The following is a 16,368-nucleotide window of genomic DNA, read 5'->3' on the forward strand; positions in this document are numbered from 1 at the left end:
TGTCGAAATTTTCCATGGTCATTTTGTATAAATGTGGCTGAATTTCGTTGATGTAGCGTTCAGTTTCCTCCTTCAACTCACGCCTGCTTGTGGGCTTGTTGGCGTAAACCTTTGACTTCAAATAATCCCATTAAAAGAAATCAAATTGCGTTAAATCACTCGATCTAAGGGGCCAATTCTCAAATTTTTCGAACTGTGTCCGCCCGACTTTCATTATTTTTGAAATGTTGTTCTACAATCAAAACACTTTATTCTGTCATGCAACGCTCCCTTTTTACTAATCCTAAATTATCAGTTGTCAGATGTTTTTTTATAGGGTTGCCAGCACTTTACTGGTCGAATGGTGGCAAATTCAAGACTTGCTTTAATTTGCAAGACTTTGGGACACCCTTTATTTAAATGAAATCTTTAGCAACAAAATCTTTTGATCCCGACAAACCAAGTGGTCGCCAAAGGCGGTTAGTAATTGAAATAAAAAAGTTATTTATTAATATTCTGCTAAAAGTGTATTTTTTAATATGATATCTGCCAAGGCAAATTGTACATTTCTTATCCTCCAAATTTCTTTAGCATATTTTAATGATAATTCTTAAGAGATGGCAGTCAGCGTGTTGAAAACAATTTTTTAAAAAGTGAAGTTTCAATATGTTATCCACCAAGGCAAATTGTACATTTCTTATCCTCCAAATTTATTTAGCATATTTTAATGATAATTCTTAGAGATGGCAGTTAACGTGTTGAAAACAATTTTTTAAAAAGTGTATTTCCAATACATTATCTTCCAAGGCTAATTGTACATTTCCTATCCTCCAAATTAATTTAGCATATTTTTATAATAATTCTTAGAGATGGCAGACAGCGTGTTGAAAACAGTTTTTTAACTACATTTTTGGAGATTTACCTGAATGGCAAACATAAGTTTAAAAAATTCTGTTTTTATTGCACTCTAACAAAAGTTATGTAAACTAAGTTTTATCACATTGTTTCTTTATACTGTTAAACTCATGATTCTAAGAAAGTCTTAATAAAAGCTTTCCTTCTGTAAAACGTGGTTTAAAACTTGTTGAAACAATAATTCTATTGAGAACGTAGTGTAAAATGGTTTAAACGTTTTAATGGCCGACGTGAGTGCACTTTTTTTTATTTCGTACGTTAGAAGAATTCGTTATTAACTTACCCTGAAATTTGAAGAGAACATTTTCTGAAATTGATAAATTGTATCTACAGCTGAAGTTTTGTAAAGTTAATTAAGACTTTATCCTACATGATCTTCGCTTTCATAAATCTTTTTTATGTATAGTTCTATTGTCTGAAATGGTCCACTATACTTCTTGATTATAATCTATTGAACATTATTTCTAAGATTTCTCTTTCAGAGTTAAAAAAATGGTTAATAAAAACAAAAGAAATGGTGAGAAAAAACAAAAAGACTGGGAAGTTTGACTTTTGAGGCTTAAAATTTCGCTGTAATTAGGTGCCATTATATCCCAAATTAATCTCGGATTTAAATTAAAAATAATAATAAAGAAATAAAAATAAAAAAACATAATAAAGAAATTCTTTTTGAAAATTTTGCATTGTTAAAAAAAAATTGTTAACATTTCTATAGATTTTCAGTTTATTGAAATGCAATCAAATGTATGAGAATTTGTCTCAATGTTTTAATGTTTTAATTTAATTTAATGTTCTGTTACGTTTAATTTAATATTTAATTTAATTTAATGTTCAGTTACATTTAATTTGATATTTAATTTAATTTAATGTTCATTTACGTTTAATTTGATATTTAATTTAATTTAATTTTCATTTACGTTTAATTTAATATTTAATTTAATTTAATGTTTACATTTAATTTAATGTTCGCTTGCGTTTAATTTGATATTTAATTTAATTCAATGTTCACTTACGTTTAATTTAATATTTAATTTAATTTAATGTTCACTTACGTTAATTTAATATTTTATTTGATTTAATGTTCAATGCTTTAATATCTTTCGGATTCTTTTTTTTCTTCCGAACACGAAGTATACTAAAAGAAAGGATTCTAATTGTCAAAATATTCGAACTCGTGATTTTGACGTTTTTAGACCCTTCCGAATCCGAACAACACATTTTTGGAATTATGTACGTTCGTTCGTCTGTCTATCTGTCTGAACACGATAATTCAAATATGTCTTGAGAGAGAGGCATGAAATTTGGTAATAAACTTTACTCGAAATCTATAGATTTTTATCAAATTTTGAAAGAAATCCAATAAGAGAAAGTCTGTCTGTCAAGCTGTCAAAGGACAAGTGGACACATTAACAGAAAATCAAAAAGGGCTAAATGGAAAAAAAATGGAGCACATATTAATCATCCAAGGTGAAAATTCTATCAAATTTGGAACGAAATCTATTGAGAAGTTTGCTATCTGTCGGTCTGTACTTTCACATGCATGTAAAAGCGATAATTCAATGACTTAAATATATGAAATGTGTTCTGTAACTTTATGGCTACAATTGCAGTTCCGCGTCCAATTTTGTTTCTATCCGTCGGTGAAAAAAGGAGTCCAAAATACACATTTGATGTTCTGGCTATTTTGTATTAAGGTATCCGATTAAATTGGAAACATAAATTTTGGATGAAAATTCGCATTTTTATTTTTTTTTATAGTTTTAAAAAATAAGTACTTTTCTATTTCCAGATTTATTTTGTCTCTATGTCAATTAGAAGCTAAGTTATAGCAAACTATTGGCAAGTAATGCTTATTTATATGCCTTTTAAAACTTCAAATATATTTTATGAAAGACACATTTTTTCATAATTTTACTGCACTAGTATCCTCATATCCCAAAACATAATCTAGAAGTAATAGATCAAGTCAAGATCAAGATATTAGATTATAAAATCAGAATAATTATTGCTTGTTATGTTATGCAGAATGTAATGAAGTATGGATTTGATATTGAATGCTCTAGAAGTGGATTTATGATTGCTTAATGTAAATATTGTTGAAAGAAATTCCAAAAATTCATCGATAATTTCATATATTACACACAAAAATTTAATTTTTGATTATAATTCTTAAATAATAGTTAGTTACACTCTGAGAAATGTTACACATATAATGTTATAAAAAAATGAAAAACTGTAAAAAATTTTTTTACCTAGAACAATCCTAGTTTTTGTAAATAAATGTTAAAACTTATATCAAAATATGCTTTTTTTTTCAAAAAATACATATATATTTAAATAATTTCATTTTAATCATCCTTTTATCCTTATATTTATAAAAATATCATTTAAATAATATTTGTTGAAATATTTGTTTTTTTTAATCCCCTCCAAACCTAGTCGGATGCCTTAACTGCATCTCAGCAATTTTCGCCAAATACTGTACACTAACAGGCTCTTTCGTAACTAAAGTTCGCCAATGCATGCCAATAATAATATACAAATATATTTATTATTACAATAAAACCTGATTTAAATCTTGCTATTTATCATTTAAAATATAATAATATAATTATAACTTTTAAATATAAATACCTAAAAGTCTGTTATATGAAATATAAATGTTACCGATATAAGAATTGACGAACGTGACATAAAAAATGCAATGAAAAACGTCATAGGTTCAAGTTAAGAATTTTATATCGTGAAAGAGATTTGGCATTCAAAACTGGAGCAGAATAACTGTATTCAGAGTTACTTTATTCATGAAAAGCATCCAGAACGAAAACTATATAGTGATAAAAGTAGAAAAGCAAGTTTCGAGAATTCGAAGCTCACAATTTCTTAGAAGATATGGAACGTTTTCTACGATTTTCCTCCCGAACGTTGACATTTTCTGTGAATCTATCTCTACTAATAATAAATGAAAACGTGCGTGTGTTTTGGGTTCTGTGTTACATTTAATTTTGAGCTATCAAATTTATCACAAATATACTTTGGAGGATGAGAATGTGCACTTTGGAGGCGATTTTTTGAAGTCTTTAACAAGCATTTTAATTTTAATTCATTAATTTGATTAAGAATCAAAACGGTTTTTAAAGGGTTTTTTTACCAATATAACTTCCGAAAATATTATGGCATAAAAATTATTCTTACATAGCTTTAATATTTTAAAAACGATACAAATTTATTTTGCCTTATAATTAATTCTTTCTGTAATTTTCCATACAATATTTATGAATAATTTTTCAACGATATATTGTATTCTATTTTATTATTACAATAAAATTCAATTTGTTTTAATTATTTCATAAAATATTTAATCGTGTAATTTTCTATTATTAAAAGTAAAAAACAGAAAAATTGTGTTTTATATCTACAGGAATAATAACATAAATTTACAGTAACGCAAAAGTTAGAAAAGTGACTAATAAGTCTGTTTTACTTTTAATAGCATTATGATATCACGGGTTATAATTCCATTAGAAAGATTAATTTATGCAATGAACAAAACAAGTGAACTCTTAAAATAACACGGCTTTAATGTCTAACTGAATTTGATACTTAAAAGTATTTTTTTGAGAGAATCATAAACAAAATGAAAATCATGCACAAGAGAAGCAATTGAAATTATAAAAAAGGAACCAATGTTTCTGTTTAACCAGTTGTTAGCCAAAGTGGCTAATTAAGACTGGTATTCAACCTTGAATAATTTTACTTTTTGAGAGAAGTTCAGCCTTAAATTAAATTTAAAATGTACTCAAAACACTTTAGCAAAAAACAAAAACAAGACAAAAGTACACTTTTACGGAATATTATTAAAAAAAATATGCTGTCAGACGATTTTTTTTTCTTTCATCTGCCAGTTTGAATGATTGAAATTTCTTGAAATTCGGATCGCTAGTTTATCGAAAATAATGGCATTTGTTCCGTCTGAACAATTAATTCATAGTTTAAATTTTAAAATGATTGTGTGTAGTCGAAGCATGCTACAGAAATTCAGCAAATAAAAGTTTAAACTAAAATACTAAAACACAAGATTTTGCTCTTACTTGCTACGTTGCTGAATTTTTTCTTGCGTAAGTAAAAAAAAAACAGTAAAACTACTTTTTAAACCAATTTATTTATTTATTTTGAGGAGGGAGGTGTTGATGTAATTTCTCAGGATATTAAATAGATGTGTTCTTCTAATAATTACTGTATCAAAATCTTGGAACTTGAATGAATTTTATTTGAATATTTCTGCTGCTTCAGTAAATAACAGTTCATTTTTAATGAAAAAAAGGGAATTTAATTAATTAAAGATAATCTAATCGAAAAGTCTATATATATAGTTGCGAAAGCAAATGATTAGGAAATGCCACACATTTATACGTCATTACTCTGTCCCTTGCGTCACACCGGCGAGAGGATGTTTGGTACTCGGATCAACAAATCAATCAATTTATCTGAAGGCGATAAATTAGTCTATCCTTTATGGGGGGGGGTCGAAAATTGTTTTCGAACTGGTACAATAGTTGTACCGTTAAGTTATTAAATTTTCCTAGCGATGCTAAACTGATGAGTTTTTATTGATCTAATAAGTTTGAATAGATTCACATGAAAATTTTTCATCTAAATAAACCTGCAGATAACTATAAAGAATATGTTTAAAGAATTTCCACTTTTAATAAAAATGAAATTATACAACAGACATACATAGGATTTTTCTTCAAATTATATCAAAGACTATATATATGTAAACATATTTTGGCAATAGCTTGGCCGAATAGAAGAAACTTTTGAAATTTTAAACTTCGATGTATTTCACTGCGGGAGGTTTTTTATGCGCAAGAAGCGATGATAAAACTGACGTCCGTTTACGTCACGAAACAAGTGCGAAAGAGATAAAAAATTTTCCTTTCAGTGATTTTACTATGAGATTTCGATAGGGATTTCTTTCACATGTGTCACTTAGGAAGGGGAATTTTAAAGAATGTTACAAGCATTAGGGACTTTTTATCCCTTCGCGCGAAGCGTATGAACATGCTGAGGTGAGTAGTTTTATAGAGCGCTTTTAGAATAAATTAAATAAAAAAAGTGGGAGTTGGATCAGAAGTAAGTGAACTTTTTAGAATGAAGTTAATGCGGGTTAAATTAAGATAAAATTTAGGAAATTAATTAGAATTTAAATTAGATTTAGAGATATCATCACACACACACACACACACACACACATATATATATATATATATAATCCACAGGTGGTTTTTGGCGACCAGCTGGTGGTTAACTGGCAATATTAATTGTGTTTTTTAAATATCTTATACATATCCTAATGTTCATAATTTATTTAATAAATTAATTTTAATTGTAAAATTGTGACAGTTATAATTTAATAGCCTTACACCTGTTTATTGTGTTTATGAACCTTCCCAATGGAGCCGAATTCCCTGAAATTAAAATCTTATTAGATATTTCAAATATATGGACAATGTATTTCAAATTGTAAGCTGTTTTTTGCTGTAAGAAGACTTCATTGTCTGATTTCACTCGTAAACTGTGGGAATGTTGATAGAATATTTCTTCCTCTGCTTTCAACAATAGAAGAAAATCGTGTGATTAAAAATTTCATAAAAATATAAAATCGGTGATACAATGGAATTTGTTGTTGGAAATATGGTATATGGCTATTGGTGTAAAGGTATTTTTTGAAAAATGTCAATATTCGAGAAAGATCTGCTTGATGAACTTAATTGGTTCGTTAAAAAGACAATTTCTTTTAAATTTGGAAAGGTGTAAAAATTTGTTTTGTGAGAAATATTTTAGACTTGTCTGATTTTAATTAAATACTCTAAATTCTAATTAAAATTTAAAAAATAAAATGTATTTCGATGTGCGTATTCTCACCTTCCAAAGTATATCAGTGTCGAATTTCATAACCCTAGATCTAGCAGTTTTTTTTCTGTCCAGCGCCAATACACAAACATGCACACACACTTTGTATTTTATTATTAGGAGAGATGAATATTAAAAATTACTTTTTATTATATTATTCATATATATTATTTATGTTTATTATTATACTTATACTACATCCAGGTTTAATGCAGTATATTATTTGAATGTTGTTATTAATGTTAGTTGAATGCAGTATTAATTTTGTTTTTCGGCCAACACGTATCAAACTTTACTCCTTTACTCCCTTATAATAAGCTGAATCGGCATGAAAATGAAAATAAAATCACCCTACAGAGAGTTTTGCTCCCTCTTGACATTCTATTGATAAAAAAATTAATTAAGAAAGAAAGTTGATTAAGAAAGAAAATAACTTATGAATCAATGGATTCATCGAACGGAACAACATGTGTTATTTCCGAGTCACTGAAAAATGGAATGGTGAGGACAGAACTTCCTCCCCCTTCAAATTTCCCATTTCAAGGGGATGTAGTAAAAGATTCGATTTAACCCGTTACAGGAAGGGTAACTGATTCTTATGATTTTAAATTTTTAATAAAACAATGAGGATACTTAATTGGCGACTAACAAGGAAAGACTCAATCCTTTTTTTTTTTTGTCCTTTAAAATCTTTTAAAAATATCTATTTTCTCTTCCCATATATAAAAAAAAACTCTCAGTCAAACAATCAGCTGAAGATTTTGTTAGAAGGCAATGTAAACCTCCCGTCTGTAATGATGTGACATAGATGAATTGTGACTAATGATCTTTTGATGTTTTCCCGACCGAACTAAAGAGCATTCACAAGGTGACCCGAAAATAGAAAGCTCCCAACTTTTTAATTACCTCTCAACGGATCCGTAATGGTTACACATTTTGAGCGAAAAAAGGAAAAGAAAAAAAAAAAGGAAGAAACTTATTGAAGTTCATGATTATTTCACAATATATATAAAACATTGTTGATATAAAGAAATTTTCATTGGTAGAAAATATGTAACGTTGAGATAATTTCGTGATATAGCATTACATTGTTTTTGGTAATTGAGTACAGGTAATTCTTATTACAACTGTTGTTAAAACTTACACTTTTATCACTGTATAATATAAGTTTTATGCTTTATTCTTTTTTTCTAGAATTACCTAGCAAATTCATTGAGGAATCCGTTTAAATAAAGTGACTATCAATTCAAAAATATCATGATTGAGTACAAGTAAATCTTATTACAACAGTTATTAAAATATATACTTTTATCACTGTATAATGCAAGTTTTAATGCTTCATTCTTTTTTCTAGAATTACCTAGCAAATTCATAGAGAAATCCGTTTAAATAACGTGACTATAAGTTAACAAATATCATAATTGAGTACAAGTAAATCTTATTACAACAGTTATTAAAATATATACTTTTATCACTGTATAATGCAAGTTTTAATGCTTCATTCTTTTCTTCTAGAATTACCTAGCAAATTCATAGAGAAATCCGTTCAAATAACGTGACTATCAGCTAAAAAAATATCATGATTGAGTACAAGTAAATCTTATTACAACAGTTGTTAAAATATATACTTTTATCACTGTATAATGCAAGTTTTAATGCTTCATTCTTTTTTTCTAGAATTACCTAGCAAATTCATAGAGAAATCCGTTTAAATAAGGTAATTATTAGTTAAAAATATCATAATTGGGTAGAAGCAAATATTATTACAACAGTTGTTAAAATATATACTTTTATCACTACTCCCTTTCCTTGAGTACCTTTAACAACATGCATAATTTTTAAAAATATTTGTTAAGGTTGTCGTTATACGCAATTATGGTATATTTTCAGAAAAACTAATAAACATTTCCTTAACCGATTGCATAAATTTCTATTTTTTATTTACTTTTAATATATGATTAATAGTACTTAAAAAGCATAGTTAAAAGATTTATTTGTTTCATCCAATGTATAGTTTTAAATCTTTTTTAAGAGAATTGTGTCTTTCTATAGAGCATTGTTTAACTCTGATTTCTATTAGGAAATTCATTTAATTCTCTTTCAAAATCTTTGTCTAAGTATCTCCGCTGCATTTAATTGCCTTTCGTGTTCTGTTTCATTAAAAAGATTTGCTTATGTAATTAACGTTTTTTTTTTCTTTTTTCTGTAACAATAAAAGAAACAAAAAGAGTTAAAGATCAAATGCGCTTTAAAAATTATTTTTTCCTTGCAGTACCTTTAGAATATAAATATATATTTTTTTAACGAATCGGTAGAAGATAAATAAATAAAATAGAAATGAACTTAAAGGAAAATTAAATTTGAAAAGATAATTTTTATTATTTTTAATTATGTAAACTGAAACTTTACGAAAAATAATAATTTATTAATTAAAAAAATTAAATGATTGAAATTTCTCTGACTGACTCTAAAAAATTTGGCAATTTCTAAGTTCTGGATTCAAAGGCTTTGATTTACGAATTAATATTCCAGTTTTAAATCAGAAAATTTTATATATAATATTTTAGCTTTATATTTATAAAATGTGAATATTCTTCTACTGAACGAATAAATTATTTTACGAATCTGAAGTATAATTTGGAATAATAACTTTAATTAAAAATTATTAGTTTTGATTTTAGAATTTTGGCGATTTGTTGATTAGAGGTTAAATTTTTATCCGATTTCTATATTATTCCCACTGAAATGAAGTAGAAAACATAAAATTTAATTTTAAAAATTTTTGATTTTTATGTTTAGTTTTCTGGTTTTTTCTCTCTCTCGAAAATACAAAAAGAATATTGCCACGGAAAAAAGAATAGTAAAAATAAAATAACATTATTATAGCATCTAAAATGTTTTAAATAAGCTAATTCAAATGAAATGAAGTGAGAGTAATAAGAAATAATCGTCTGCTTTGAAATCATCCATATTAAAATGTCATATGAGAGAAAATTATTCTGCATAATTTTTACCTAAATTATCAGTTGGATAAGAGAAGAAAAGATTTTTATTTGAGTAACTGATTTTGCCAAACGATTTTAAGTATAAAACATAAAAAATAAGACAATTAAATGTCACTGATAAAATACATTAATATTTTCGAATTGAAACTCCATAAATGCTATAAATATTTCTTGCAATTCTTTGGATGTTCATTAAAATGGTTGGGTCTTTTTAATGGTAATTGTAATTTTATTTCATCGCAATAAGAAAAAAATGAATAGTAATTTATAGCCGAAACTAAAATAAAAAAAATAATCATTTTGATCAATAAATGCACTTTATCCCCTTTTATTTCCTTCAGATTGCATGCAAAAATGCTTTTCTCTTAAAACATAATTACTTTTTAAAAAATTGTTGTAATTAATAATGCTTAGCATGATAAAATCTTATAATAACCCTTTCTTTGTCTTTGGAACCGTTCCAGAACGGAAGTTAATGATCCAGTTTTCGAACGCAGCTCCTAGTTACCGCTCTTAAAATTCCTTCTTCGGAAAGTTTAATTGTGTAATAATTCTTTCCAAGAAACTGACTGGTGTTTTTTCCCGAAGTCTTCTAATTTTGTCGAAGAGTAAAGATTTTTGAGTGTTTTAGTATTTTCTTTTTAGTATGTGATGATATACGAACGACATGAAGAGATTTTGAGTATACATTGAATTATTTTTAAGCTTTAATATCGCCATAATATAATAAAACGATTAATTAAAAGAAATAAAACTAAATGGCTGAGTGAATATCGATTAAAATTAAAATTTTTTAATTTCTATGCAAAAAAGAGACAATAAATTTAAGAGATATGATTTTCTATACATCCACTGAGTTAAGTTTTAACGACATAATAAAAGAAAAAAAAAACGTGAAACAATAAATGTTTTATTGTTAATTGACTCTGTCAGAACTTTGTAATGAAATAATAAAAAGTAGTAAAATTACAAAAATGACTTTTAATAAAGATGAAATTTAAAATTAGAATTCTTCTTTCAACCAAATATTTCCTTCTTTTTTATTTCACACATCATTTAGTTATTAGTTCTTTAATAACACTACTATTATAACGCTTATTCTAAATTGAACATCAAAATGAAATTTTATGGCAAACGATTTTTATGAAAAATGATTCGAGGAATCTAATTTTGAAGCAACAATTAAAAAAAAAATATTACAACTATGTATGCAGACGTAAAATAATGAAAAAAATATTAGTCAACGTGGATAATTTATCTTGAGCCACCTCTGACTTTGACTTCTAACACAGTGATCTAATTCGAAACGAATAAAGAGCAACGAACCAGTTTAACATCTCTTGTTAACTTTATGATCAAGGTTATCGTGTTCAACCTGATTGTCTTATTCAACCTACTCATAATTTACTTCCAAATGAAATATTTCACTAACTTCTTTTTTTTCCTTCTATACATGGAATATTTAAATGTTACGTGAAGGGAATTAACTTTTTTTCTTCTACAACTTATTATTAAGTCAATGACAACATGATAATTAAATCCATTATTTAAGATTAAATAAACCATTGGTGATATTTATTCAAACTTTGATTTAAGTGCATTTCTGCATTTGAGAAAGAACTCAGACGAATTTTAAAATGTATTTATTTTCCCTAAGCGCAATGCAAAGGAAATAAATAAAGAAAAATTCCTAAAATTAATCATTCTGTTATTCAGTAATCTGTAGGAACAAAAAGTCCAGTTTTGCCTAATTTTACAACAATGAACCAAAATCTATTAAATGGCAGTCGCTCTAATTACATAAATATATTCTGTTATAAAATATTCTTAGACAAAATAAAATGCATGTTTTTAAACACATTATAAAGTGAATGACCATCGAATTTAGTATGTTCTGAAAAGAAAATAAGCAGTTTAAACTGCATCTAAATAAATTTTGATACAAAATTACATTTTTTAAATAAAAGTCTCTGGTTCTCAATTCTTACATAAAAAGTATAGATTCAAATCTACAATTAATTTGGGATTTCACAGTCTATTTGTTGGTATTTGAGTTTATTTGATCAATATTTAAATAATTAAGTAAGAACGAGCTGTTTAAAAAATAGTTCAAGGAAATACTAATTTTTGGTTCATTGCTTTTAAAAAACTTATATATAACTTCAAAATAAATTTTTCATAATTGTAGATTTCAGTAAAGAAACTTGTGAGTGAAATAAAACGATCTATATTCATATAAATAAAAAATTTTAGTTCTAACATTGGACATATTTTACTCATCAAGGAATAAGTATATTTACCTTCTGAAAAAAATAGCTATTAATTTCTCTATTCTCAAGAAAAATAATACTATTCATTTCATAGTAATAAATTTGTCAAATTCGATTGAATCTTTCTTGAACAATCGACCAGAATAGAGCCAATATTCGTTTTGTAACTTAAATATTAGTTTTGAAACCGGTAGATCCGAGGTTTCAGACTCAATTCTACTTAAAATTCGCCATTTAGTGAGCTTGGTGTAAGCAAAATCTATTGAAGTAAAATATCCACACACAAATATTATTATTATTGTTTCGTTACTGCAGATAGAGATGTCAACTCAAAAACCGTCCATATCGTTTCACGCGGTTCAAATTGACGAGTAACATATTCTAATAATCCTTCATATTACTTCAAAAAGAGATGGAAATATAACAAATAATAAAACTGTATAATAATATAATGTAATAAATATAAAAATAATAAAATAATTAAAATAAATTAAACCATAGTAATCAAATATAATTTAACTTTATAATAAGTCTAATAGAATGAATTTAAACAAATCTTAATAAAGAGGCTATAAAAATTTAGCTGCCAATAGTGTTAATTTTCGAATTTTGATTCTTGAATGAAAAATATTCTGATTTATCTTGAAATAAAATTCAAAATACGGTTCTGTACAATGTTTTTCTTCGTATCATTAACAGTTTCATACTAAAAAAAGATTATTATACTTTTTATTTTATTTTAATTTGCTTCTAATGAATTCATTCTCATCTTCAACTTTAATTATATATACAATTATAGCAATATGCATGAACCAGTATGGGGGAAAACATTAAATTAACACTAATAATATTTTATTTATGTTTCCTTATATCATTCTTTTTTTATAGATAACTTTTCTATTATCTACAAATTCATTGTTTCTGTTTTTTTATTCCATTAAATTATTATTGGAATTTGTCCAACACTTTCTGGTCCTTTCCTTCAATCCTTTCAACTAGCATTTCGGACTATAGTAAAAAAAAAAAAAAAAGAACTCTCATCAAACAATTAGATTTAAAACTAAAATTTTATGAAATTGCACATTTCCTGATTCATCGCCCAAAACAAAATCAATCCAACTTTCCACTCGGTAAAGAGATAGTTTTAAATTAATTTATTAATAATCTTGAGTCCAATAATTCTTATCTTATTCCACCCCCTTGAGCCGCAACGCACCGGATTTGAGTTTAAAAAATTCGATTACTTTAATTAAAACTTGACCATTCGATTCAAAAATAAATTCTACAGGGAATTAATTACATCTTTCCTGATTAATCTCCCGAAACAAATCCGATCCAGCTTTTGAACCCAGGAAAGCGAAAGATCTTAAATATTTAAAGCGGACAGATAACCCTATCCCCTCCACCCCAATAATCGAAAGTGCGGCCAAGCAAGGTTTGGTGTTTACGTCTAAGCCGCTGATCCATTTATAACTGGAAGGGGTAGATAGAATAAGTGCGAAAAGCTGCGGATAACTTGCTTTTAACCTGCTAGAATCAGTCGACGGTCAACATAGGCGCAATCAGTCAGCCCTCCGTGTCAAAAGCTAGGAAAACTACTAACTGTAACCGGAAATTGCGAGTGCGCCATGTTTTCTGAAAGGGTTGCCGAAAAATCCTCTCCTTATGAGTAATTTAGGGGAGGCTTCTTGACTGGTCGATTACGGTTTTTGATGGGAGGTGATTTCAGGTTGTTGATTGGGTAATAGACCTTTGTTGATGGAGTGCGTTTATTTGTAAATATGTCTGGTGGTGTGATTTAACTAACCAAAATATGGTATTTGTTATTGTAAAAGTGGTTTTATTTGTTTAGTGTCGGGATTTTTAATTGCTACGAGCGAAGCAATGGCGTGTTGTTATTATTTTAAGGACTCTTTAAATTAATCATTTTTTAAAGTAGTTTTTAACATGTATTAGATGAGCTTGAAATAAAACAATAATAAATAAAATTGTTTCAGATTCTAAAATTTGAAGCATTCTAAAATATTATTCGGCTGTTGTCTTATCCAGGCCTAGTTAGAAGAATGATCACGAAATAATAATAATAATCAAAGTAAAATAATAATCGAAGAAATAATCAAAGTGAATATTCTTCATTTCACTAAAGGTCGTGAAATGAGGAATAATTTATTTTACCTAGGAAAAAATTTCTTTTAAATTATTTTTTAAACTGAAGCATTTTTTTTAAAAATTATTTTTAACGAGAAATAGATGTACATGTCAGCAGCCTATAATTACGAAGTTGTATTAGATTCAAAAATTTAAAAGTCTATAATTGCAAAATATTCTCTACTATCTGGTTCGAGACTATTCTGCTTTCATTTCATGTCCTAATTAGAAATTTATTATCCGCCATAAAATGAAAAATAATTTACTCTGACGAGAAAGATATTTTTTCTTCAAAAATTATAAACTGCCAGCTTTGACTCTTTCCTTTTAAGCCTATCTTTACAGGTTAGTGGAATCACTTATTATTGAATAATAAAAAAAAAGTTTAAACAATTATTGAAAGTCTACTTTTTATGTTAATGTTTTATTTCGAATAAAACGTTTATGTATTTATAGTGAGCAGTGATTTTATAAATTTACCTTAAAATGAGATCTTTTTCCTTTAATTAATCTTTAAATTTTATAATAGAATATTTGACAAATATTGATAAAGTTAAATTTGTTCTAATTAAAGAATTAATAGGAGAAGGTTTTGGAATAAAAAGGACATTTTTAATGATATAAAAAGTAAAAAATTATAGAACTCTGATTTTTTTGTTATCTGATATATCTTTCATACACATTAAGTCGACAATGGAACATGGCCATTGCAAATTAAATATCTGACAATGGTCTATGGATTTATAATCACATGATAAACATTGCTTCTTTAAAATAAATGTTTAATTTTTGTTTTATATTTTCTTTGGTGTTGTAATTCTAAATTTTACATTAAAGTTTTAATTAAATTTTTAAGTTTTTTTTATCACATCGCGAAACTTTTTCTTAATGAATTTAATATGATTTTCTATCAATAGCATTATTCGAATGCTTTATAATTATTACAATAAGTGAATACATAAGTATATACAATACTATTATTAAAATTATACTGAATGTTCAAAACATTTATATAAATGTGCTTAATTAATACACTTTATTATTGCAAATTATTTAATAAATGTATGCAACATTGAAATGGGGAAATTTTATACTTAAAATTATGATGAATTCTTCAAAACTTCCACCTTAATTTTCACAGTTCATGAGTTTAATAACTCAGAATATATCTGACGACAAGCATTTGCTTACTGACTTGAAAACGTTTTGTAGGACAATCGATTCTCATTTTCTTTTTCTATAACAGTCAAAAAACAAATTCTTTTTTTTTTCTTTTCAAAAAAAGAAAAAAGTTGCGTGTTATATAAACACATCGTAAGATGTTAAATAATACATTCGTATGCAGTAGACCTAACAAAACAGCAGTTAGTCCCATATTCAGATAGCTTGCACATTCTAGCTTGTCATGTGACTGCAATATCTCATTACATGACTCTATTCTATCGCTATCAGATAAGCAAAGCATAAAATTTTCAAGCAAACGATTTTTAAAAAAAAATATTCGTTTAGAATTTCCTTATGTATTAAAATTACTAGCCTGATAAATTTTAAACAGAATAAAATATAAACGTTCCGGAATATAATTTTTGCAAAAATAAAGTGTTTTTGATAATATTAATTTAATTTAATGCAGATACTAATATTTATCTGTGCAATAAATTAAATAATTTGTTTATAATTGTTTTATTATTATTTATTACGAATTTCTGTGATTGACTTCATTTGTTGTTTGATTTTTCTGATGTTCTCTTTAAATTTGTTCTGGAATGACGTTTATAGAATTAAATAAAATATCTTAGAAATTAATATTTTTTTTTCACGCAATAGATATTCTTATATTTTTAAAAATTATTTTTGTATTCCAGTTATACTTTCAGTTTCAAAATATTATCGACTTGTAAATAAATAAAAATATAATTAGTAAATAATTAATTTAAAATAAATAAAACATATTTTTCAGCAATTCAGCAGTCAATTAAATTGTTCATTTAATTTTTTTTACTAATTAACTTAAATAAGAAAAGTCGTTAATTTAATCTTCAAAATGTTTCTTTGTCAAACATAAATGTTGGTTAATGCATTTAATGCCTCTATTGACTGTTTTTATGTAACAAATCATTTATTCCATTTAAATG

The sequence above is a fragment of the Argiope bruennichi genome, chromosome 10 (genome assembly GCF_947563725.1).
Source record: "Argiope bruennichi chromosome 10, qqArgBrue1.1, whole genome shotgun sequence".
Taxonomy (NCBI): domain Eukaryota; kingdom Metazoa; phylum Arthropoda; class Arachnida; order Araneae; family Araneidae; genus Argiope; species Argiope bruennichi.